This window comes from Thermobia domestica, chromosome 7 (genome assembly GCF_964235325.1).
Source record: "Thermobia domestica chromosome 7, izTheDome1.hap1.1, whole genome shotgun sequence".
Taxonomy (NCBI): domain Eukaryota; kingdom Metazoa; phylum Arthropoda; class Insecta; order Zygentoma; family Lepismatidae; genus Thermobia; species Thermobia domestica.
In genome coordinates, this window is record NC_137460.1 from 33,562,246 (window position 1) to 33,589,198 (window position 26,953).

Sequence of the window (26,953 nt, forward strand, 5' to 3'; positions counted from 1 at the left end):
CAGTTGCGTTACCCCAAAATAGAATGCTATACTTTATGATAGAGTATATAGACCCATAGTAAATTTGTATTAAGCCTTTTAGAGCTAATGTGTTCACAGTTGTAATTTCATATATATTAATCAAAGAAGAAAACAACCGAATTTTTTTTACACAGCAGTTCCTCTGTTGGTGTGAATTCAATAGCACACAAAGATTGGAAAAGTGACTAACTGAATCGGGACCCGAATCCAGGATCTTTAGGATTCATCGTGTGTCCTTATAGAATCGTGAAACCGGTAGAGTTGTATCTTTGGAGTTCCTGATATATATTCGTTTATCCTTGCATTGATATTTCGTTTTAGCATCCCTATATAAGTACGGTTATAGTCATAAAATATCCTATTTTATCACTTGGTACATACAAATAAGTGTGTTAATGTTGAAACTTTAACGTAACTTATTATCACCTGAATTATTTTATGACATTTTTAATTAATTTTCATTTTTTCCTTTTTTTTTCTAAATTCAAAAGATCCAATATATATCAATCAAAAATTTTCTTGTATGCCTTATGTCTGGAAAACTACGTGTAATGTAGCCAAACCAACCCAACCTATTATTTAACTCAGTATGATATGCTTATTCCGAAAAAAAAAAAAAAAAAAAAACTCGATTTAGGGGAAATTAAAAAAAATTGTAGCCCCTGATCCAAAAATGCATTTAAAAAAATCCCATATATTTCAATCAAAAATGTTCTTGTACACCTTAAACCTGGAGTACTACATATAGTGTAGCCAAACCCAAACTATCACTTAACAATGTGATGTGCTTATTCCGTTAAAAAAAAAAAAGCCAAAAATTTTGTAGCCCCTGATCCAAAAAATAATCATTTGCCAAAATCGCAACCTTTTGATGCATTTTTTTAATTATTATTATTCCTAAAATTCTTGGCCAAGATTGCAATCTTTTGATTTTTTTTTGATCATTCCTAAAATTATTGTTTGTATATATTCCCATTGCCTTTGCTTTTCTTATACATGTGTTTTCAAAAGTGAATTGAGGCAAGTAGAAAGCTCTTAGCTTCGCCATTTTAAGTCAGAGTGAATAAGTAAACAAAGCATACAATTTCAAAACAACCAAAAACTAATTAAAAGTTATGATTTTGCATAAGAATATAATTAGGAGATCACATTCACATAACGTTTCATTGAAACTGTTCATTCTGAAGTAAATATAGATCATGGTAATCCATGTAAAATTTGTTCTTCGGATAATTTATTTGAAAATTTTATTTTCAAACCTTTTATAAAGTTTTGCACTCATAGATCTGAGAATATTCCTTACTCTTGCTTGCTTCATAATTTATTTTCGATTTTTCTTTGAATTGTAAGTCTCTTCGTTTCACTCATTTTGCATGAATCCTTTCTGCCTCTGACTCTGTTTTCCTAAAACGTATCAACAGTAATTTATCATGACAATTCCCACAAATTCAGCTGCTTTCTACAATATATATACAGGGTATAACAAAAAGGTACGGGAAAATTTCAGGAGTGGATTCTTTATTGATAGGCAAGCAAAAAAGTTCATATGACCTTATGGTGCAAAATGCATCGTTACAGAGTTACAGCCATTGAGCCACCTGACGGTGTGAAATAGTCACATTCTGGTCGCCTCTCAATATGACTCAATTTAAAACCTCAATAACCCAGCCACTAATTAAGCTATGAAGATAATTTTAATATCAATGTGTTCCTGAAGGACGAAGCTTTTCGCCGATATGCATTTTATGTATGTGAGGGGTACCATGGCGGACGGGGGAGAGTAAAGTACGTACTTTTTCCTTTTTTTTTTTCTTTCTTTTGCATCAGAATTTTGGGGATGGCATTCCTTCTCTCTTGGGGGTACACTCATTAAATTTGGTATGTCAAGCAATGAAGTAGTCCACTATGTGGTAATACCCTGTACGTGTACTTGTTGCTTTGAAGTCTTATATGGAGCCTCCCCGAAAATAAAGGTAATTTTCAAACTGAGACTCAAAAAATTGGCCAAATTTGCCCTCCTCCTTCTCCCTTCATATATATATATATATCGGGTGTTCTAAAAATGGCGGCCACGGACAACAGAGCGCTCTTGTTCAAGTCAAAATAAAGCGGAAAGTGCTATATAATGATATACCTTCCATGACCTCCTTCAGCTGCTAGGGCCGCGGTGGCTCAGTGGTAGAGCGTTCACCTCTGGTGCTTGGGGTCCCGGGTTCGATCCCAGCCCCCGCCAAGTGAACTTTGTGGGGGACAAACACCGTGTGCGTGGGTTTTCTCGGGGTTCTCCCGTTTCCTCCCACTTTCTCCAATCCACCATTTCATTCATTACTCATTATCACCGTCTCCTTTAGCCTAACCGGCATAACCGTGGGACGTAAAACTCAAAGATTTCATTTCATTTCATTTTTCCTTGAGCTGCTATGGCGAATCAAAAGTTTCACTATGGCAACATCACACGTTAACTTGGAACCATTATCATTAGACTAGAAATCGATTGTTATGCTGAAAAGTGGTGCTTGTGTCAACGTCTATTGACTTTAACTGCTATCTGGAAAGCATCAATGTAACTATTTGAAAGATTGGTAGATCTAATCTATGGTTCTTTATCTGCGACGTTTCCACATAATACAGTTTGCGTCTCCAGACAAGGACCTGAGAGTTATACAATTACATATATTTTTCGCTTTATTTTGACTTGTAGAATACTGCTCTGTCGTCCGTGGGGGTGGGCGCCATTTTTTTAGAACACCCGACATATATACATGGGGGTTGGTTTCTTGTCAGCTCCCTTTGAGTCCTTAATAGCAACTTTTTAATCTCAGCATACATGATCACGGTTGGCAAGAACAGCTGAAATATTGAAATTCAAAAGTAAATAATAGTGTTAACATTTCTTAGATAGGTTTTTGTTATGATTTTTCATCCTCGGTACGCTCTAAGATTTTTTTCTTCTAAGTTTAGTTTCTGCATAACCAGTTTTCTTGTTAGTCCAGTTTGAATAAATTTATGAGTTAATGCGGTGTCTGGTACAGTAATGATGAAACAGAAAATCACGTTTATTTTCTTAATAATACAATACTTTCTTCATGTTGCACTGTCGTTGAGCTCTTTTTCTTGAATCTTCCCGTGGACACACAAACATTGATCCTGTGGAAAAAAAAAAAATATATACAAGAACGCATTATTGTGAATTGTCTTTAGTTTAATAACGTGTATAATTAGTCGTAATGTAAGTATTTTTTTTTTCTCACAGGACTTTCATATAACCTGTTACGTCGCAGATTGTGATATATATGTTCAAAGTAATCCATAATTGTGTGGTCATGTTTTTAATACGAATCACCAACAAGAATTAAAAAAAAAAAAAGTGTCGAGTGTAGAGCAGATTTTGATAAACCCATTGAGTGTAAATTATGAATCAGAAGTTATAAATACAGGCTTTTCACATCATGAAGCACAGGTTGTAAAAACAAACGTTTTTAAACAAGCAACTCTAACTAATGCGGAAACAAATGAAACGCATATGATGACAAGGCGTTTTAGTTCAAATAATATTAATTATTTTACTTATTTACTTAGCCTGGAGACGAGGGATAATATTTGAGTCGCTTTCTGTTAAAAGGGCGTATGTGCAATAAAAAAAAGTATTTTCGGGAGGTGACAAAAGACTGTTTTCTCACGAGTCGGTTTGGTTAATCAAAAAAGAAAAATATGTGTCAATGTACATGGTTACTGATTGTTTGTTAGCTATATAGGATTTAACTGAATTATTGTTAAATTTACAAAAAAAAAAAAACATTAAACGTTGGTCACAAACGCCCTTTTAACAGAAAACATGGTGATAAAATGTAAAACCAGCGTTTTCCTGAAATATATCTAAAATTTTAGGTACTATTACATTGGTAGTATATTGATCAAAGACATAGATACTAATAACAATAATTAGTGATAATAATAATAATTTGAAAGCAAACATTTTTGTCTCCTAAAAATTACTTTAAAAAATATTTAATCTCTGTCAGAATAAGTTCTGAATTAACACTTGTCATCACTGTTTGCCTCACTCTGACTTGTAAACTACTTCGACTTCCATGTTTACCGATATCGGGAAATGCTGAGGTTAATGCTGGAATAAACCTTGACCACCTACATGCTAAATAAAAGTCCTGCAAACCTTAATATTTTGTCAGTATAAAACGTGACATTTTCTCACGGTATCTTTTTCGGGATCCAAAACTGTGGCGACAAAGCAGAGACTGATCGTCAGCTAGTCTAACGCCAAAGCAGCCAATTATAAGTTTAAGTGGTTTTTAGTTTTGCAGTGGGAAGAGACATAATTGGGAATGCAAGGAAGTAGCATTGCATAAGGAAATATTATTTTAATTGTTGGGTTTTCATTTTTAAGCCAAGCGAGTTTTCTTTAAATTTTATTTCCCAATTTCCTGACCGTGTGTGCAGATTCCAGTACAACTGATAGACCGACTAACAGAGTACATCAATATAATATAATATAATATAATGATAATATAATCATTACATTTAGTACTGTGATTTTTCAGAATAATGTAGTACTAGTACAAACCAATAGAATACAATATTTTAGGAAGAACAAACAATGCAGTATTCGGAAGAGTGTCAACACCTTATAACATAAAGTATTTTTTATAAGTGACTCTCCTTAATGTCACTGGTTGGACGGCAGAATAGAGTAATTGGGCGATCTAATCTTTATGTTCATCAAGTACTTAATCCATGCATTTTTCTAAGCGTGATCTCGTTCATCTTCAAAGGGACAGCTCCTGTTCGGTTCTGTTTAGTTTTAGAAAGTAATACATTTTTCGTAGTGTTGAAAGACATGATGAAAGTGTGTTTCATTAGTCCATTAACGCTTGGAAAACCTGTTCATACTCATGGAGTGTTCGCAGAATAAATAAAGTGGTGAAGACTGTTGATCCCAAAAGTTACTTTATCCTTTCTCTGTTTCTTGTCTCCAGAGAAACTATACTTTTTTCTTACAGTATTGTCGCTACCATGACCTGAAATCTAAAACATCTTCACCACTGAATTCAACAACAGTGAATTTATCAGACCTGCTACTGTGAATAATCAACTCCGTCAATTCACGTACACTGTAAGGGTGATCACTTTTCCTAAGAGCTCGTTTGATGATGGCGAAAGCCCCGTCACATGGAAGGACGCTGGGATCGCGACCAAGAAGGTTTTTGGACACACTTTCTTGTGTAACGCTCTTTATTATTATGCTTTTGCTTGTTTGATTTACAGTTAAAAGGGTGTATTTGTGGAATTACGCTCTCTTAACAGAAAACGCATATTTCAATGCCTTATATTTTCAACACGTTTCAAGGAATACACGTCCTTTTAACACGAATCGATGCATCTACCTCTAAAATACTCAGTTTCTAAAAAAAAGAAAAAAAAAGTGAAAATCGTAAAAAATGTTACATATGCCCTTTTAAGATAAAGCGATTCATTTATCAACTAACGAACGTAGATGATGTATATGAGATAATAATGATACTGTAAGAGAACTTTGAAATTGTATTCCTAATAAAAAAAATATTTAGTGAAAACAAAGAAGAAAAAAATTAAATGGATTACACCTGAAATTTTTAAAACAAACATATTAAATATACAGCTGAATAAAATTAGAAAGTGTCGCCCTACTAGAATGAATGAAGTGAATTACATACAGACAGCATAAAAATGATTACAAAAATATGTTGAAAATAACGAAATAAAATTGTAATAGTAGGAAGATTCTTCAGTGATATAAAATGTCACAAGCAATGTGGGAAGTAATTAAAGAAAATATCACAAGCAATGTGGGAAGTAATTAAAGAAAATATCACAAGCAATGTGGGAAGTAATTAAAGAAAATATCACAAGCAATGTGGGAAGTAATTAAAGAAAATATCACAAGCAATGTGGGAAGTAATTAAAGAAAATATCACAAGCAATGTGGGAAGTAATTAAAGAAAATATCACAAGCAATGTGGGAAGTAATTAAAGAAAATATCACAAGCAGTGTGGGAAGTAATTAAAGAAAATATCACAAGCAATGTGGGAAATAATTAAAGAAAATATCACAAGCAATATGGGAAGTAATTAAAGAAAATATCACAAGCAATGTGGGAAGTAATTAAAGAAGAGCTCAATATGGAAAATTAAAGTACTCATGTAAGTAGCTTATTCTATGAAGGTGTAAATAGACAAATCCAAAGGAATAGAAATATCATTTAATAAATATTTTACAAATGCAGGACAACTCTTATAAAAAGCAAAGAAAGTAGTAAAACTAACTTAACGGAATTTTTTTTTTAAAAAAAGATGATAAATCGATATTTTTAAAACTAGTACCCTAATGAAATATTTATTTTAATAAGACAAATGAAAAAATCGAACTCGGCTGGGACGGATGAAATATCTAACAATTTGATAAAAGGTTGTTACAAATACTTAGTCAAACCATTATGTTATCTGTTAAATATTTCACTTCTAACGGAAACTTTTCCTGATAAATAAAAATTACTAAAATTAAGCCGTTACATAAGAAAGATAAACGCAATGAAATGGAAAACTATAGACCGACTCCATTGCTGCCAATAATAGGTAAAATTCTAGAGAAAATAATCTTCAGTCGGGTAGTGGAATGTATTTATAAATACTTTAATTTATCCAACATACAACATGGATAAAATATGTAAATTCATGATGTATGTTGGATAAATTAAAGTATATTGTTTTTTTGAAAAGTAAATCCACCCAGACAACAATTTTTAATTTTCTTGAAGCTTGTGGGAAGCTTTGGATAGGAAAGAGTTATGTGTAGGAATAATTTGAGATCTAACAAATGCCTTTGACTTAGTAAATCATAAAGAAAGTTCATTGTTATGGTGTTAGAGTTCTAGCAAATAAATGGTTTGAATTATACCTTAAAGATCGGAGACAATTAACTGAAATATCAGGAAAAGTTAACAACAAAAATAAAAATAAAAATTATCGAATAAAGAAGTTATAAACCAGGGAGTACCGCAGGGATCAATACTAGAACCACTTTTCTTTCTTCTATGTATAAATGATTCATGTGAGACTTTATATGCAGATGATGTGAATATAATAGTTAGTGGAAAAGAGGAAGGCGAATTAGCTTCAAATTGCCAAGTGGCAATAAACTGACTTTCTAGGTGAATGAATAAAAATCATCTAACTGTTAATACTAATAAAACATGTGCCTTAAATTTCCATAGTGTTGAAAATAATCAAACTAAACAACAATAAAAATAGATGATAAAACAATTAAATATGTGGAAACTATTACGTTTCTCGATGCAAAAATAGCTACTCAATTCATTTGGCAGCTTCATATAGAACATATAAGAACTAGGTTAAGCAAACTGTGTTATACAATTAGATGTGTAAGAGAGAAGATTAATGTGTATATATTACTCAAAGTTTCATTCTATAATAAAGTATGGGTTGATGTTTTGGGGAAATATCCCTAAAAGTCTTGTCATCTTTAGACTTCAGAAGAAAGTGGTAATGATACTAGCGGGAGTAGAATGGAACTTCCTATACAGACATATTTTTAAAGAACTTAAATAATGACTCTTTCTTCGATGTATTTGTTTTAAATATTAACATATCTAAAAAAAAAAACAGTAGCGAATTTATGTCAACAAAGATACACACAGTTACAACAGAAGAAGTAAAATAGATATTTACTTACATACACACAGAACAAACATATATAATAAATCTGTCACACATAAAGGAGTCACATAAAATACATATTCCATTTACCCATTGTGCTCCCTATCTCTTCCCTTGTTTTGCCTCATAGGACAATGTCGTCTGCGTGTAGCGTGTGCCATGTCACTTTTTTGCCTTAAATTTCACTTCTACTCCATTTATTTAGTTTTATTTATTTTTCTAAATACGTAGTGATATTTTAGCATCTGAAACATAGGTGGAATTAGGAGTGCTTAACGAAATGTAGAATAGCACGCATGTCTGACCAAGATCGCAATATTTTTATTTATTTATTTTTATTTTTTTTATTTTTATTTTTGATCATTCATAAAATTCTAGTTCTAAATTTCTTTCTAGAATGTGTCTTTTAAATGTAGTTTCAGTAAGAGTGATCTCCTACATCGAGATTCCCTGTGACTACATTTAACTTAGTTATTATTTATTTATTTTATTTAGGTTTAGAAAAGAAAGTTTCAAAAGCTCTCGTTTCTGTTTCATCTTTAATCTTTTTAAATACTTTTTTCATTCACTATCTGTCTTGGATAAACCTATCTAGATATTAAGTTAATTGAATCTCTGATGCCGTTCTTCACATAGGTAACACACTCCACATACCACTGAGTAAAAACCAGTGGAACCCGTAAAATTGCTCTTGTATTTAGTGAAATCCTCTAAAGCAGGGACAGCCAACGCGCCAACGTCTGTGTCATACTGTCTGTATCGATTATTGTTATTGCTTTATGATACGATTCAGCAAGCTAGTGAACGGATGACTGTCTACAACTGACCTCTAGCGAGTTAATTGGCAGTTAGCATCCAAAGAGTGTAAGAACTAACTAACTTGCAAATCCTCTGGATCACTCTAGGATGGCTTTCGGATGGCAACATTGCCCCATCTCGAAAGCTCTCGATTGCAAGACTCTGTACTTGCTGCGACTATAAAATGCTAGTGGAAAGCGACGTGCAATTTAATTGTGACACGAACATTCAAGCTAACCTCGAGGAGGGTGCCTGGAAAATACACCACTAGATTGATATAGACTACCAGTGAAAAGTAGCCCTCAAACCTAAAAAGGTTGGCCATCCCTGCTCTGAAGTTTTAAAAAGCTGGTTTGAAACGATAAGGCATAAACATATTTCCAATATATCTCTGTATTGCGAGCGGTGATAATATTTAGAAAGAAATATAAGCAAAAGGCTAGTATTCACCGCCAAAAACCAAAATATTCTTCTAAGTAGCACTTTCGGAAAACCCTGTTTCCATCTTCAATCTAGAAACAATTCAAAGAGGATTTAAAATATGTGAAGCACGAGTCTTCTTGTGTCAGAAATGAACACATATTAATGTCCACTCACTTATCACTGTTCACAGTTGTTCACTATTTTTTTTTTTTTTTTAACCTTCCTTCACTCTGTTGTTTACTGTTTTTCCATACCTTCGTTACTACATATTTCCACCGTTCCATTACCTTCATTACTACATATTTCCGCCATCTGCAAGGTAATGAAAAAACAGTGAACAACAGTGAACAGTGACAAGTGAGTGGACATTAATATGTGTTCATTTGTGACACAAGAAGACTCGTGCTTCACATATTTTAAATCTTCTTTGAATTGTTTCTAGATTGAAGATGGAAACAGGGTTTTCCGAAAGTGCTACTAAAAGAATATTTTGTTTTTTGCGGTGAATACTAGCCTTTTGCTTACATTTCTTTCTAAATATTATCACCGCTCGCAATACAGTGATATACTGGAAATATGTCTTTCTTCACACACTGTACTCCTCAGATAGATTTTTAAAAATTATTGTTAAGTTTTTAATTATGATGATATAATTATCATAGGCGCACTATTATTTTATTATTACATTACTCTAACCACATATAAGACAAATATCTTACCAATTCGTTATACTAATAATTTAAGAATGGCATGCAACGATATACTTGTAATTGTAGTAATTAATACCATAAATTTAATGTCGTTAATGTTAAGAATGTTTTTTATGAAAAATACATAAATAGATAAATAAATATAAAATCAGGAACCCCGGGTGTGGGCCCTTCATTTTTGAGCCATTGGACATTTGCCAATCCAGCCATTCTATAGTATGCCCCTGATCATCTCTAGTTATGTAAATTGCACCGGATCACAGGATCTGATTTTTTATACATGCAGAGTACCCTTGTGAGTAACTGATTTATTGTGTATATACGAGGGCCATTGCAAAAATCATGGCAACTATTTTTTTTTCTCGAAAATGGTAAAGAATTAAACAATTTGAAATATGCAAAAGGAAAGTTAGTTCATATGTAAACATTATATGTAGGGAGATGTATGAACACACACACCACCATAAAGATATAGCACAAGAAAAAAGACGAAATAAATTGTCGTTTCAACCGTGTTTTTGTCAATTGCAACTGTATACAATAGTACATTAAACTACGTGCATTCCATGGCATCAGGAGTCTTCCCAAGAATCCACAAGATGGCAGGTCCTCTAAGATGTCACAGGTACATGTTCCTGGCCTGTACTATTGTGTACTGTTGTAATTGACAGTAAAACACATTTGAAACGACAAATTTTTTCGTCTTTTTTCTCGTGCTGTATCTTTATGGTAATGTGTATGTTCAATCATCTCCCTACATGTAATGTTTACATATGAACTAACCTTCCATTTGCATATTTCAGATTTTTTTTTATTCGTTACCATTTCGAGAAAAAAAAATAGTTGCCATGACTTTTGCAATAACAGTTGTATTTGTTTCGTGAGTATGCAAATGAACGTCATCTTTACTTCTTGTGTTGTATCTGTGAATGTCTTTGTTAACAATGAATTCACTATTATAGAGATGTTCTCGGGATATCAGCCAGGTGAAATCCGACGATAGAGCCGACGTTTCAAGAACTGACATCGTTGTCGTCTTCAGGGCGATTATACTGAGACCAGTTCGTGTGTACTATATATAGGAGAGGTAAGGGGGGGCTTAAAAATCCGTGCCTCTGATTGGATGGTCTATAGCTTGACGCTGATTGGTCGTATTCATATATGTTTTCTTTATGATTGGTGTCCATGTCTGGCTGAGTTGAAATCCTGTATCCCTGTTGATATTGTTGGGTTCTTGTAGTATGGCAAGAGATTCTTTAATTATCCTATCCCAGTGGTTTGTGTTCTTTAAAATAATTTTAGTGTCTGAAAATAAAATTCTATGTCCTTCCGTTATGCTGTGTTCCTCAGGGCTGATTTCTCCGGATAAAACAGCTTCATGTATCTCTCATGCTCCTTGCATCGATGTTCTATTGTTCATTCTATTTGTCCTATGCAAGTTTTCCCGCATTCGCAAGGAATGCAGTATACTCCTGGGGTTCGGATTCTTAAGGCCTCCCTCCCTTACCTCTCCTATATATATTACACAAGAATTTGTTTCAATATAATCGCCCTGAAGACAAGAACGATGCAAGTTCTTGAAACGTTGGTTCTATCTTCGGATTTCACCTGGCTGATATCCCGAGAACATTCTATAATATTCGCCGCCAGGAAAGCTTCAATTTTTATTTCAATAAATTCACTACTTTATTTTTTTGATATATGTAAATGATTCAAACAAATACATTGAGGGAAGAGTTATTCTTTCAAGCTCCTTAAAAACGTTTCCGCAAGAAGAGTTCCATTCTACTGCTGCCAGTATCCTTATCACTTTCTTCTGTAGCCTAAAGATGACAAGAGTTTTAGGCGTATTTTTCCAGAACATCAAGCCATACTTTATTATAGAATGAAAATTTGAGTAATATATACACTTAGCTGTTTTTACATTAATCTTATCTCTTATACATCAAATTGCATAACACGGTTTGTTTAACTTACTTTTTGCATGCTCTATATGTGATTCCCATTTGAAATTAAAGTCTCCGGATATTTGTCAACCCAACCTTCCTATAGTACGCTCCTGGTTATGCCTCGTTATGTGTCAAGAGATCGATATAAACTTAGGGAGAAAAGGAAAAGAGATCCAAAACCGCAGGAGGTATTTATTATTGTTGATAATTTTACGAGACCTGTCGGAAAAGTCCACCCATGTCGAAGTTATGCATGAACATAGACCACAACATTTTTATATAAAAATTGAGAATCTCGCCCCTTTTTTTGAAGTCGGTTAAAAATAAATTTATTCATTGTGTTTTTATGTCATTAATTCACCAAAGTCTCACATTAAGTGCATTGATCTATACTAAGGATTGTAACTAACACTAATTATTAAGTATGACTTTGAAAGTGTCAAAATAATCAGAACATATCAAAACGAAATAAGAAAACAAAAGTCCCATATGCCAGAAATATTAGTGTATGAATAGAAAACTGTAGCCATGACCAAAAACTATATAATAAATAAATAGTTGATATTTGATAAACTTATTTACCTTCGGTGCTGAAAAGGTATCTTAAACTTCAACAAACAAACAAACAAACAAACATCAGTCATGTTTTTCATGAATTCTGTTGCTCAACTGATTTATCGTCTCCTGTGAGGATCGCGAAATTTCATACTTAACTGTTCAGCTGTATTCGACAGTAGCAGCGAGAAAGGCGACTTTTATTTCCGGTAGGGAGGTGAACAAAACTCAAGAAGAACTGAACTATAAAATGGAAAATGTTGCCAATAATTACAATAAATAGCATTTATTCTCGTTTTTTTTTTTTTTTTTTTTTGTAAAAATTGTAAAATATATCGTATGTGTCATTTTGCTACAAATGCTGATCTTTAGTGATGATATACAAAGAGAAAAAAATAACTGGACCGGGAATCGAATCCGGGTCTCCGGTTTACCGTGCTAACGCATTAGTCACTATACTGCTCACTTTGATTCCCGAAGAGCCGTACATTTTATCGCTTTTGTGAACGACACGGACTGTGCCACAACTATTGTTTGTTGGACAATCTAATGTCCATGTTACAGAACACCTCTGATGGTTGAATAATGGTATGTATGGTTGTTCAGAGAACGGGATGGATAGCGTAATAATAATTGCATCCGCATGGTAACCGGGTACTCAGGTTCAATTCTCAGTCCAGTTGTGCACTCTTTGTACATAATTGAATTCACATTTATAGGGAACTTGGAATGATATAAAATCGGTTATTCCCTTCATTTATCATTCAGTACATTATAAGCTGGATAATGTTTAAGTGAAACTACATTTACCCGTGGTGTGCCGTGTTATTTATTTTCTTAAAATATTTGAAGAGTTACTGCATCCTTCGTCAGTCAGTCGTTTTAAAATGAAGGCAGGTGTCAATGAATCCGCGCATCACAACCACACATGGTACATGTCCTTTTATTTTGTTAATGACTCTGACTGTGGTGAAGTTTATCATGCTATCTGTCAATGCAACGCTACATACATTGGTATAACTTACTAACTAACTCTATGCCCTATGGAATCCGGAGGTTCAATGTCGCGTTCACAAAGGCTCTCCACTGATTTCTATCCTTAGCCAACCGGATCCAGTTTCTACTTTGTGTTCCTGTTTCTGCAAGATCTAAGCAGAAGCACTGTACTACCATTCAGTTCTTCACGAAGAAAGGTTGCATGGTATCGGTCATCCACATGAAGCTACTGAATGTGTGCGGAAATGACAACGTAGACAAGAAAAATGTTCATAGGTGAATGAAGATATTTACAAAAAAGAAAATAAGCATTGAGGACAAGCCATACAGTGAGAGACAATCAACTGTGACCGGTGGATATAAATCGTCAGCAAGTGGATGAGTTGCTGAAAGACATCACAGTCCAAGTGCTTCCTGCATGCACAACTAATGCTAGACGGAAGATGATGGAAAGCATACTTGTAGGGTATCGGAAAGTGTGTGCCAAGAGGATACCTCATCAGCTAACACCCGATTTGAAGAAGAGAAGTCTGGAAATCTGCTCTGATCTGCTTGAGGCATTCAAAGCCAATGAAGACACGCTTTTTTTTTATCTGGATCGCAATGGTGGCACATCTCTTCTACATTGCCTAAGAAGTTCAATAGCCAGTGATGTACACTTGATTTTTTTTTTTTTTTCAAAAAAGTTTCAAGAGTTGGATACAACGATGGCGTAAATGCATCGCTTTCATTGGAGACTATAATAGAATAGCAACTGTGTATAGAGGAAGACTCGCTCTAATTATCTGTGCCCTTTGAACGATCTCCAACAGTTGATAAAGAAGTTATCGACCCTTCAAACATGAAGTGACTTAACTGTAAAAAGCCAGAAAAACGCGCATGTTTAAACCGTAGTTATTCAGAAAATAGTCTTCTCTCTCAGAAACTGTTAGGAATTTAGTTACTTCACTTCGTGATGTGATAAAGCACGTTAAGATATTCTTGTAGCCAGGGTATCTCAAAATTATTACTTTTTTTTAAAGTAACATTACTTCCACTTTTACATTACTTTTGGTACGCACCTCGTACTTCTCATATAGAAAGGGATACTTTAGAAAGGGCGGACTTTAAGTCATTTTATATCAGAACTAAAAATCCAGATTGGAGCATACTAAACAAGGGTTGAAATTCTGTCATTAATAGCTTCAAAGAAAATTTTCAGTTCACCGTCTTTAATCTTACCTAGTATATTTGTACTGCTTTCGCTCAGAGATGTCATATAAGAAAAAATGTATTTAATTGGAATTCACAATTTTGATTCTACGCAATCTCAAGAGATTTACGAGAGATGACCATTGTCCCTGTTGGACAAACTTTAACAAAAAAATGTGTATAGCGTACGCGCGTTTTGCATGGGAGGCCCGAGTTTTATTACCGGCGGGAGATCATGTGATTCTTATTCCACGTCTCATATATCTTCACTGTTGAACGGGATGCTAAAATCAAAATCCCATCTCTTGTAAATTCTTCTCGTCTTTGATAAAATATGTTTTTTTTTTCTTTTATGCATGTGTGTAAAAAGCGGAACAAATTCATACCACTTTGCTCGGGTTGAATACATCAGTTTAACCTCTGCCTATTTCCTTTTCTTCCGCGGTCCCGTCTGCTGACCGAAAAGGATTTCTTTTTTTGCTTTTTTTTTTACAACCACGAAAAATGTGTGATTTCATTGGCAGGCTTTAAAGGCGATCACTAGAAAGATCTAAGCCAGAAAACTAAAAAGAGAGTAACATCAAGCATCGTAACTTAAACTATCTTTGCCAAATCTATCATAGACACCAATCAGGGTTGCAACTTTCATATTAAAATAACTATTTTTTCTTCGGTCGTTTCTCATTCATATACAGGGAAAATGTTCATATTTTTTTTCCTAATTATTTTTCTTCGTATTGGGAAGTTACGTGACTTTGTGAGTACATTATAGAGCCGCCCCTGAAACCTATTTTATTTATGCATGACTAAAAAGGAAAAGCATGGAGAGCGCTCTTATATAAAATAACTTGATTTACATGAGAATTGACAACTTTATAAACTGATTGTATATAATATCGCTTCCCATACGTTTCTTTTAGTCATACATATTTTTTTTTTAAAAAAAGTAATTTTCCTGAAAACAAAATTATTTTTTGCTTTTTAAATACGTTTTGATGTATTTTGTTATTTTTTGAACAGAATGTATATTTTTAAAAATATTTTAATATTTTTTTCTCCTGTACGAAATCATTGTGTGAAACTTTTAATTTGTATGACTTCTTGGGCATTTATATATGTTTGTTTCTCATGAAAACAGGTTTAGTGAAAACGAAAGAAAATTAGAATAAATCAGATGAAAGTGTGATATGCAATTGATACTCCAACGTACCTTAAGAAAAAAAAATATCCATTCTGTCATCTTTCTCTAATGGAAAGTAAAATGTTTTAAGATAATAAAGCATGTGACTAAATTAGGGGTTCTTTCTCTCTTTTTCTTAATCGTCATAGATAGACTTCACGCCCCAGCAAGTTTGCTATTGGCAGGTTTTTGCCCTTCTTTCCGAGCGGTTAAAATTCCCACAGTTAAGCCAGTAGATCTTTCCATGGCATTTACTGTGTGGGCAGTTGCCTTGAAATTGTTCCACTTTTTGTTTTCGTTTTGTTTATGTGTGTGTGTTCATTCTTGATGATGATGCGTTTACACTTGATTGCGATTCTGTAGTTTTTGGACAGGGAATTTCTTTTTTTTACATGGACAAGACAGGTAGTGGAGGTAGTGAGACATGCCGAGATTCTTGCGAACCTAATTTGCCCACGATATGTTAACGTTTTGACGTGTGACACCTGTTAGCAGTAGAACATCTGTTGGGAAGTAGTAGTTGCTGAAACTTTTTTTTTTTTTTCAAGATCTAATGACAATGATGAATATGTATGAACGTGCGTGGGCTTAATTGGCCAAACGGGTGGATATTATAGATATCGATTTAATATGCTTCGCCTCCATAAAATATCTCTCTCTTTGTATACTCTACGTAATGCCCAAAGAGAAAAAGTTCTTCTCTTCCCTATTAACTATTCTATGATAGTAGGTGTTTTAGTATTGTGTCTAGCCTAAGGTTATAAACCGCTGCATTCCTTAAAGTAACTTGGATCAATGATCTTACTACCCGATAATTCTTCACTACTGTACACTTCGCACTTCTTTCATATTTTTTTTTTTTTTTTTTTTTTTTTTTGTATCCTGAACCTGTTTGAATTCCTCAGCTCATCTTCGAAATGGGGAAATTCCGTATTTGGTTGCATTTAGAGGCAAATAACTTTATTTATTTATTTTTTTTAACAAATGCGTCATTTAACTGTATGACTGACTCTGAAGATTTCTTTCAAAATGTATTGTTCTATTCATTAAACACAATGAAAAGGCAATATTAATTCAAAGTTGTGAGCTGATTGGCAATTTTAATATATATACCTAGGTAAATAACTTACATTTAGGGTCGTTGTATTTTGTTGGTTTAAAAAAAAAGTTCAGTCCTCGACGAATAAGCTCTTTCATTCAAAGGATAACTTACAGTGCACGTTGAGAGAGCAGTGGACATTTCGTGGAATTCTGCCACATGTTTAATCTCTATGGTCCTTAGTGTATTCTGGTTGAATATAGATTTTAATTCCATATCTCACTGTTTTTTAGAAACATCAATCCTTGGGTTGCCTACAGAACAAATGATAACGCTTAAAAGATCTGTCTCATCTCGCAAAGTATATCTGTTTCCATTGAAAGAGTTCTGTCTTTCTCGGAAAGTATATCTGTTTGTATTAGAAGAGCTCTGTCTCCTCTCGGAAAGTGTATCCGTTTCTACTTGAAGAGGTCCTTCTAATCTCGGAAAATGTATCTATTTCTATTAGAAGAGCTCTGTCTCATTTCAGAAAGTATATCTGTTTCTATTAGAAGAGCTCTGTCTCTTCTCGGAAAGTATATCCGTTCCAATTGAAAGTGCTCTGTCTAATCTCGGACAGTGTATGCGTTTCTATTAGAAAAGGTCTGTCATCTCGGAAAGAATCTTTTTCTATTGGAAGAGTTGTGTCTCATCTCAGAAAGTATATCTATTTCTATAGAAAGATCTTCGTCTTATCTTGGAAGGTGTGTCCGTTTCTATTAGAAAAATTCTATTTCATCTCGGAAAGTACGTGTTTCTATTGGAAGAGTTCTGTCTCATCTCGAAAAGTACCCGTTTCTGTTAGAAGAGTTCTGTCTTATCCTGGAAAATGTATCAGTTTCGATTGAAATAGCTCTGTCTCATCTCGGAATATGTCTTTTTTTATTATTGAAAGAGCTGTCTCATCTCGCAAAGTATATCTGTTTCCATTGAAAGAGCTCTGGCTTTCTCGGAAAGTAGTCTGTTTGTATTGGAAGAGCTCCGTCTCGTCTCGGAAAGTATACATGTATCTATTAAAAGAGCCCTGTCTCCTCTCGGAAAGTGTATCCATTTCTATTTAGAAGAGCTCTGTCTTATCGTGGAAAGTAGTTTCTTTTCTATTGGAAGAGCTCTGTCTCCTCTCGGAATATATCTGTTTCTATTGAAAGATCTGTCTCATCTCGCAAAGTATATCTGTTTCCATTGAAAGAGCTCTGGCTTTCTCGGAAAGTAGTCTGTTTGTATTGGAAGAGCTCCGTCTCGTCTCGGAAAGTATACATGTATCTATTAAAAGAGCCCTGTCTCCTCTCGGAAAGTGTATCCATTTCTATTTAGAAGAGCTCTGTCTTATCGTGGAAAGTAGATTCGTTTCTATTGGAAGGGCTCTGTCTCCTCTCGGAATATATCTGTTTCTATTGAAAGATCTGTCTCATCTCGCAAAGTATATCTGTTTCCGTTGAAAGAGCTCTGGCTTTCTCGGAAAGTAGTCTGTTTGTATTGGAAGAGCTCCGTCTCGTCTCGGAAAGTATACATGTATCTATTAAAAGAGCCCTGTCTCCTCTCGGAAAGTGTATCCATTTCTATTTGGAAGAGCTCTGTCTTATCGTGGAAAGTAGATTCGTTTCTATTGGAAGAGCTCTGTCTCCTCTCGGAATATATCTGTTTCTATTGAAAGATCTGTCTCATCTCGCAAAGTATATTTGTTTCCATTGAAAGAGCTCTGTCTTTCTCGGAAAGTATATCTATTTGTATTGGAAGAGCTCTGTCTCGTCCCGGAAAGTATACATGTTTTTATTAGAAGAGCTCTGTCTCATTTCCGAAAGTGTATCTGTTGCTATTAGAAGAGCTCTGTCTCGTCTCGGAAAATGTATCTGTTTCTATTTGAAGAGCTCGCTCTAATCCCGGAAAATGTATCTATTTCTATTAAAAGAGCTCTGTTTCATTTCCGAAAGTATATCTGTTTGTATTAGAAGAACTTTGTCTCATCTCGGAAGGTATATATGTTTATTTTTGAAAAGCTCTGTCTTGTATCGTATCTCGTCACGAAAATTATGTCTCTTCACGTCTTGTCTTGTGGCAACTCCAGTTAGTCCTCGCTTTCTGGTTTCAGTTTGTGACACGCGGGAGTTGACGAAACTTTGTAAACGAAAATCATCATAGGTGCAAACAGAAGGATCCACCTTCGTCTTAAGCAAGACATAATTGAGTTTATTTTGCTTCTTTTAACGTCAGAATCAAAAGTTTGAAAATAACCTGAAGCTATAGGAAGGAGGAAGGAATAACGTGATTTTGAAAGACCAAAACTCCTTATAGTGTCTGTGTATGCGTGTGTCCGCCTGGAAAACAAAAATTCTCAAGGACTACTTGATTGTCTATCATCAATTTTAGCCAGAGCGCAGAGGGTCAAAACTGAGGAATCCGGTTCATTGATGGAAGTAGTCCACCCACCGGAAGTATAACAATCAACCATTTCCGGTTTTAACGCTGATCACTATAGTGCAAATACGATAATAGATAACGAGAAGCGGTTTCCTGCAATCGGTTAAGCGTCCCAGGAATGTATTTTGTGTCCATCCTTAACTATACTAAAACCGGAACTAATAGTAATCTACTACAACTTCCGGTTTCAATATTGATCTACACAGAGCAAAAGCGATAAAAGATAACGAGATGTGTGTTTTTTTAAAATTCGATTTAGTGTTTTAAAAATAAATACCATATTCTCTCTCTTAACCCTATATTCAAACCGGAAGTTGCAGAAACCAGCCAGTTCCGGATTTTATCATTGATTGCTGTAGAGTAAAAGCGCTTATTGATAGCGTCAAGCTGCTTTTTGCAATCCAATGAAGCTTCTCGAGAATATATTCCGTTTCCACTGTAAGCCGGAAGTTCGGGAAACTTCTATCACTTCCGGTTTCAATATCACGCCATACGACCAAACTCCTTCATGTAGTGTACACGCGACACTGCTACTCGTTTCAAATTGAAGTAATTCTCTTTACGCTTGAATGTCTGAAATGGAATACATTTACGAATGCCACGTTTATCGGTCTATTCAGCATGTTTGGCCGTGGTTTACTGAGATTGAGAGGAGCAAGTTCTGACGTTACAGAACATCCGAGCTGGAATTATTTGCTGATCTGTATTGTTAATTTGAGAACTTCTTTAGTTAAAGGATAAGAAATTCGATCTAGCAAACCGAAAATAGAAGCATTGAAAACTTATGGCGACAGAATACCTTGGAATGCAATATGGAATGTTCTTCGGAAAAGGAAGGTTAGAGAAAACCTAATATATGTATGCTATACAAAAAGTTTTTACAGAACTGCAAAAATTATGTATGAACATGCATTTTTTCTGAGGGACCTAACTGTTTCCTCGTATAGCGCGAGTCCTGGGGGCTAATGCCCCACTTGGCCTACATGCGGGACGGCCCTAGCAATGAATGTGCTTCTCCCAGTTGAACAGCATAGGCCTTATGCAGAGTCGTTTAGAGGTATGATTAGCGTCATACTATAATAGGCCTGTTTACTGCAGGAAACATATGTTAGTCGAACTCTTTAGTATGGTACTAATCACGCGTCAGAACGACTCTGTATAAGGCCCCATGGGTTTAGCGCCAGAAGTAGCTGAAGAACTTCAAAAATCTGTAAAAAGAATATATTTTGCATTCTTCGATATCTCACGAGCAGCGTTCCATTTGAATGTAGGAGCAGAACACAGGTGACTTTGTCTTCTCCCCTTTCTCTACATTATTAGCCGTGGTAGAGCACAAAAACACGTGATTCGAAGCGTCACTTCCTGCTACAACATCGATCGATCGGCAGTCACACGGCGCCAGCGGTTTCGAAGCCTCAAAGTCTTCACTCGCGTCTTTCATCACGCTAGGTTTGTTGTGTCATCTTCGTAGGACAGGTACAAGGAAATCGTGCTGTGCATACTGTATGCGCTTGAAACAACCCAAGAGGTATGACACAACATAAAATCTAGTAAAAGTAGTAAATACACCACTATTATCTACTGTTTTTATTTTCTCTCTCTTTTTTTTTATTTTGCTTGCAATATTTTTTCATGGCTTATTACTAAAAACTTGTAGCCCTTTTTTTTTTTTTTTTTTTTTTTTTTTTTTTTTTTTTTTTTTTACAAAATTTATGTAATAGCTTGCTTCTAATAACACGGCAGTTTTGAACTTTGTAGTTCAATTTATTTTACATTTGTTTCGTGGCACGTAATTTGAAATTTACCATTTCTTTTAAGAGTCATTACACTACATGAGACATGGAGTGCTTAACTAGGATTTCTCAGTCACATAAACACCTACCGAGAATTAAACACGTTTCTCTCACATCTAAAATGAGAACCCTAGCCAGTTTAGGATAAATGAGGTCGTTTGGTAAATTTCAAGTGAAGGGTGCAATTCAGAATTCGCGGGAAATTGCTGTTTCTATATATATAATATGTAACTTGTAGGCAAGTATAATAATTCTATAGGGAATCGAACCCAGAACTCACGTCTCAGAATTTAACAGGAAATGTATTAACCAATGTACGTATATTTTCATAATCTTTTCTGTTATCTCCGTGTACTTGCTGCTTTATACGAACATAATTAGCGGCACAAATCTGTCTTCAACATTGGGGGGGGGGGCAGTAAGACCGTTCCAATATTTTTTTTTAAAGCAATGTTCAAAATATTTATGAAGTTGAGAAACAATGCTGTGAAGGATCAGGGGAGCAGAGTTGACTTCAACATTGGGAGGCGGGCAGATTTGAGACTTATTCTGAGGACACAATCGGACACAAATCCTCACATTTCTTACCCCACCCCACCCCCAAAAAAAAACAAATTTCAAATCGGATTATTTGAGGGGTCAGTCCCCCAGTTTGAAGATTGGGGGACATGTCCCCTCATCCCCCCAGAATTTGCGCCAGTGTACATAATGAAAGAGAAAACTGTACTCTCTTTTTCTTTTCTTTTTTTAAAAACATTATACACGAGGTTCGAAAACAATTATTTACGAGGGACGTAAAAGTTGTAAATATAGGGGTTTAAGGAACAAGCTGCGCTCAGTACCCAGAAAAAAAAATTATTTCTCGGCTTAGTATCTTACAACTAATGACGTGCACATATCATTGTTATAGAAGTATTTCTTTTGTAAAGACACTCTTAATAGCCAGGGACGTCATTTAGGGGGGCAGGGAGGGGCAATTGTCCCCCCTCAGGTTGAGATTTCTATAGATTTTATCAATAAAATAGTAGTAAATCAATGAAATACGCGAAATTTTACTTATATCAAGGGCTTTTGCCCCTTCCCAAGCAAAATCTGAAATTACGCTCCTGTTAATAGCCAACAAGTCACGGCGCTCGTACAGTACGGCTTTTAAAAGTTATAGAGGATATTTGGCTCAGTGGTAGAGCTCACATGTATGGTGTCAAAGGTTCTTTGGTTTCATTTCATCTCAGTTTTTTTTATAGTACGTGACGAACGCCATCTTCCTTTAACAACACAATACTTTCTATGTCTCTATGCAGTTATTTTACAAAGAACATGCATCATCTCAGGTCACCAATGGTTTCACTCAGCTTTCAAGTCTTCTCTGTCCTGAGCCAGACTTCATTTGTTTGTAGGTATTCTTCTTTTTATTTTGTATTATTTGGCCCGTATATGCGGGGGTAAAAGTGGATCTGAGTTGAGTTGAGTTGATTTTAGTTTAGCGTCCCTTTCAGCAGCGAGGCTATATGAGACGTGGACCTACTGATTAACGTGGAATCCGAACCACATGAGCTCCCGCCGGGAATCGAACCCGGGTAAAAGTGGATCTGAAAAGGCAGGGGAACGCATAACGTCACGCCGTCTCCCGTGCCTATCTTTGCCCATTGTAATTTTTTTAGAAAGTGGGGGGACGCCACAAATATTTTCTGGAAGTGAGGGGACGACGTCTCCCCGTATTTCCCTGCGTATATGTCAATCATAGCCTTCCTCTAGGTACTTTTTCCTTCTGTGATTCCTTCCATAACTACTTGCGTGATTCCGTCCAACGTCTTTTTCCAAATATTCTTCACTTTCTCCATACTCCTCCTTTCCTTTCTTTCCCTACAATTTCCAATACTCTCTCATTTAATAGAGCTCCTTTGTGGCTAAGCGGTTAGCGTACGCGCCTTTAGCGTGGGAGACTCGGGTTCGATTCCCGGTGGGAGCTCATGTGGTTCGGATTCCACGTTAATTAGTAGGTCCACGTCTCATATAGCCTCGCTGCTGAACGGGACGTTAAACTCAACTCAACTCAAGTCTCTCATTTAATACGTTGTCGGCCTACCTAATTTGCAACATTCCTCTATATCACCGCGTTTCAGTCTTCCATTCTCCATTTTCTTCTCATAGTGTCCATGTCTCTCATCCTTACAATGCCAAATGCCATACGCTCACACCTATGCTTTAGTGATGAGCAAATGCAAGACCAAAACCCGGGTGGTCTTGGTCTTGCACATCTAGTCTTGGTCTTGGTCTTGCATGCAAGACTCTTGCAAAGACTGCAAGACCAAGACTCTTGCGCTCATCACTACTATGCTTTCATAAGCCAGAAACGTGCAAGGAGGTTCGATATAAAGAGTGGCCCAAAAGTAGGTATACACCCCTGCACTGATCAAGTATAACATTCTAGTTTATGGGTGAGCGGTCCCAGGTTCGATTCCCGGTGGGGTCACTCGGCCTAAAAAGTGTAACACGCTTTTTCAGGCCAGCCACCCTGAATGAGGTTTTCCCGAGTTTTCCTCATTCACACCAGGCAAATGCCGGGGTGGTACCTAACTTATAGGTCCCAGGCCGCTTCCTTCCTTCCCTTTCCCCGGATAGTGTGCTCGCCGAGGGACGTCATCCCTCAAATCGTGACGTGCTAAATGGCCTTAGATGCCGAAAGCCCAGAAATCTAAATCCTAAATCAGCGTTTCCCAACCGGTGTGCCGCGAATGGACCGCTGGTGTGCCGCGAGGAAATCGAAACAAAATTATTAATTCTATAGCAATCAAATTGCAAGACATAGGATGTATATTTTTGTATTTTACATTACTATGAATCTCTACCATGGAAAAAATTACTGTAATTGTAATATATTATTTTACATCTATTATTGTGTAGCAGACAGTATTTCAGCTCGTACACATTTCCACGGTTAGCTGCTATGTTACGCTTCAATTGAGAGTCATACTAACACTGAGAAATGGAAGCACTTGTACCGTACGCGTCAAGTGAACGTTCGTAGAACACTCTTTCGCACGTGAATGACAGAACAACACTTTGTTCAACAGCTGTGTTTTGACTTCGACGCATCGCAAGCTGTGTGATTGCAATAATATGCACCGGTTTTGGTTAAAACAGCAAAGTTAAAAGTACAAGACATTTGTTTGTTCGTTCGTTATTTAGTGATATTCGTTCTTAGTGAAAGGTTGGATACAGTTTTCGAAAAAGAAAACGTATTTTTAAAAATCTGAGTCCTATATTTCATTGCAATTGTTTTCTATTTTAAAATTAGAATAAAAAATAAGCATAATGAATTAGCGTAGTGGAAAGCCATTGATCGAGTTTTTATCTCTGTGAGTAGGTGATCAGTAATCACAGAAAAAAAATTACCATGGTATTTTATATTTGCAAATAATAATAATAATACCTACGAGTGTGCCGCGAGAATTCAAGTTACACCCGTAGTGTGCCACAAGTTGAGAAAGGTTGGGAAACGCTATCCTAAATCCTAAAACCTAGTTTATGGATTTATTTGTTTCGGCTCTTCCTAGCTTAAGATGTAGGTAAAAACAGATTAAGAATAAATAATAAAAGAAACATGGATAACAAGAAATGTTATAGAATACAAATACAATGAGCTGATCAGTACGGTAATGTATACCTACTTTTGGACCACTCTATGTGTTAGTTTCCTGCTCCTAGAGTCTTTCAGTTTCAAGTATGCCCTCGGAAAATATGTGAAGCTTACTTCGGCCCCACACCCACTGCCTTCTTAGAATAGTGGCATGACGTCACGTCGTTCCCTTTATCTATCTTTACCCATTGTGATATTTTAGGAACTGGGGGGACGCTATACATGTTTTTCGAGGTGGGAGGACGACGTCCCCGCGCGTTCCCCTCACTTTTACCCCCCTGGATTCAGTTAGTAGGATTTACAAGAAATATTTAATTATTTAGGTTGAAATTGTCCACGCGATAAAATTTGGGGCTGTATCGTTTTGAAAAAGTGCCGAATAATGCTATTTCGTCTCGAAAAGTGTATACGTTGCTTATCTTGTAACGAAAATGTGTCTTGTCTCGTTTCGTTGACAATATTACTTCAGGCAAACCTTGCGTTGAAGCAGCGGACTCGTTGAGCACCTGCGGGCTCTTCTATCTTTTAACAGGGCTGCAAAGACCGCACTGGTTTCATAGACAGGAGGAAGCCATGGCATATCAAGAATGCAACTTTTTGTCAGCTAATCAGTGGCGACGTCAGAGAGGTGAGAAAGGGGTCAAGCATTCTAAAGGTAGCAACGCCTGGTCCCCAGACATGTAATATATTCTAGGGATGGCCAGAACCGGTTCCTAGTGGAACCGGTTTTCGGGTCTGAACGGATCCGGTTTTTCGGATCAAGGTCTGAAACCGGTTCTTCGGATCCAGGTCTGGAACCGGTTCCGCTGGAACCGAAACTTTGTGACCATCCCTACGCTAAACCCGAACTGCTGGCAAGCTGTGAACAGTATGCTAGATGAAATGGTGGAAGCGACAGGCAGGCGCCCAGGCAGCGGCAGCTTGTCTCATTTGGCTAAATAAATTGGGTAACTGGCCAACTCATTTGGCTAAAGACCCACTGGTGGACCAAAAATTTTTTTCCTGGGGGCACAAGCGGGTCTGGGCGAGGAAGGCACAAGCGCATGGTCCTCTTTGCATTATTTTTGAAGGTGAACTTTATGCCTCCTTTACGGGTCTTTGGGGGTTTTCGGATCCAGGTCTGGAACCGGTTCCTAAGATCCGGTTCTGGAACCGGGTTTTCAGATCCAGATCTGGAACCGGTTCCTAAGATCCGTTTCTGAAACCGGGTTTTCAGATCCAGATCTGGAACCGGTTCCGCCGGAACCGGAACTTTGTGGCCATCCCTAATATATTCAACGTCAACCGTCAAGTAATATAGAATTATCGTTTCTGATATAGTATAATATAGCTTCACCCTCCCAAAGAAAATTTTTCTCTGTCTCTTCGCCTGTGCCCCAAGAAACTAAAGCTGGCATCGTCACTTTTAGCTAATTCATAATACAATAGAGTCCCTAAAACCCGGCACTCGATAATCCGGCAGTCAGGATACCCTGTCAAAGCGAAAAAACACCGTGTACACATTTCTTTTTCTTTTCTTTCTTTCTTTTTTTTAAATAGCTACTTTTTACAAAGTCGACCAAGTCTTTAATTTTCATTATAGACAGCTTTATGCCTTCATAGAGTATTTTTCTGAGGTCTGTCTTGTCAGGTAAATTAGTGTACAGTGTGTATTCATTAATTTTCATATTCATGTATAGTAAAGGCTCTATACCTTCATAAAGTACGTACTTTTCCTTTATACATACAACCAATACGTACAAGTACAGTATTGTATTTCCTGAAGAAACAGTCGTACTTATTCTTTTTTAAACCCCACTCCCGATAACTCGGCATTTTCCCAAACTCGGCCACCCTACGGTCCACCTTAGGCCGAGTTTTCGGAACTCTACTGTGTCTCTCTCCCTTGTATGCAGGCCCGTATTTAGGTAAGTGCTATTCTGTGCTCGGCAGAATTTACAGGACGGCAAAATTTTGGAATTCTTTTTTAAGATTTACAATAAACTAATATTTAAAACTAGCAACCTACAGAGTCCCGCGCAAGCGCAATAAAATATGTTAATGTGTTTAATTCGCTCTAATTACAGTAGTTACTAATTAGCTAGTTCATCTGATTATTTTTTAAAAAGTAATCCTCCCACACACACACATACACCCACAGGGTAAGGATGAACTTGAACATCATGAAAACTGATACTGTCAAACTCAGCGACCTCGAAAACTATGAATTCAGTACTAATATATCGCACATCCGGTGGAACAAATCAAAATTACACATTTGTGGAAACATGACTTTTAAAGTTCGTTATTCTATCGAATCGCTCCCTGGAATACTGGTATTTGTGCCGTCTAAGGGTTAATTTGTTTAGTTCTGTTTATGCAAAAATACCACCAGGTAAAGCTCACTTTTCTCTATTCTCTTTTGAGCGATGATAACTCAAAATTTCCATTTTTTGAGTTTTAATACTCTTGGGTGTGCGATATGTCGTTT

The 26,953-nt window shown here is 36.1% G+C and overlaps 1 protein-coding gene across 7 annotated transcripts in view; it reads left to right on the top strand.

Annotated features, from left to right (window-relative positions):
- The window catches only part of raw (NDT-like domain-containing protein raw), a 482,020-nt gene that overhangs the window by 99,786 nt on the left and 355,281 nt on the right, over positions 1 to 26,953 (top strand). The window contains exon 1 of one of the 7 annotated variants that reach the window (XM_081764464.1): positions 20,471 to 20,578. The exons of the other annotated variants lie outside the window; for them this stretch is intronic. The gene's annotated coding sequence lies outside the window, so the exon portion shown is untranslated. Of the gene's footprint in view, positions 1 to 20,470; positions 20,579 to 26,953 lie in introns of those variants that run through there. 7 annotated transcript variants of the gene reach the window in all.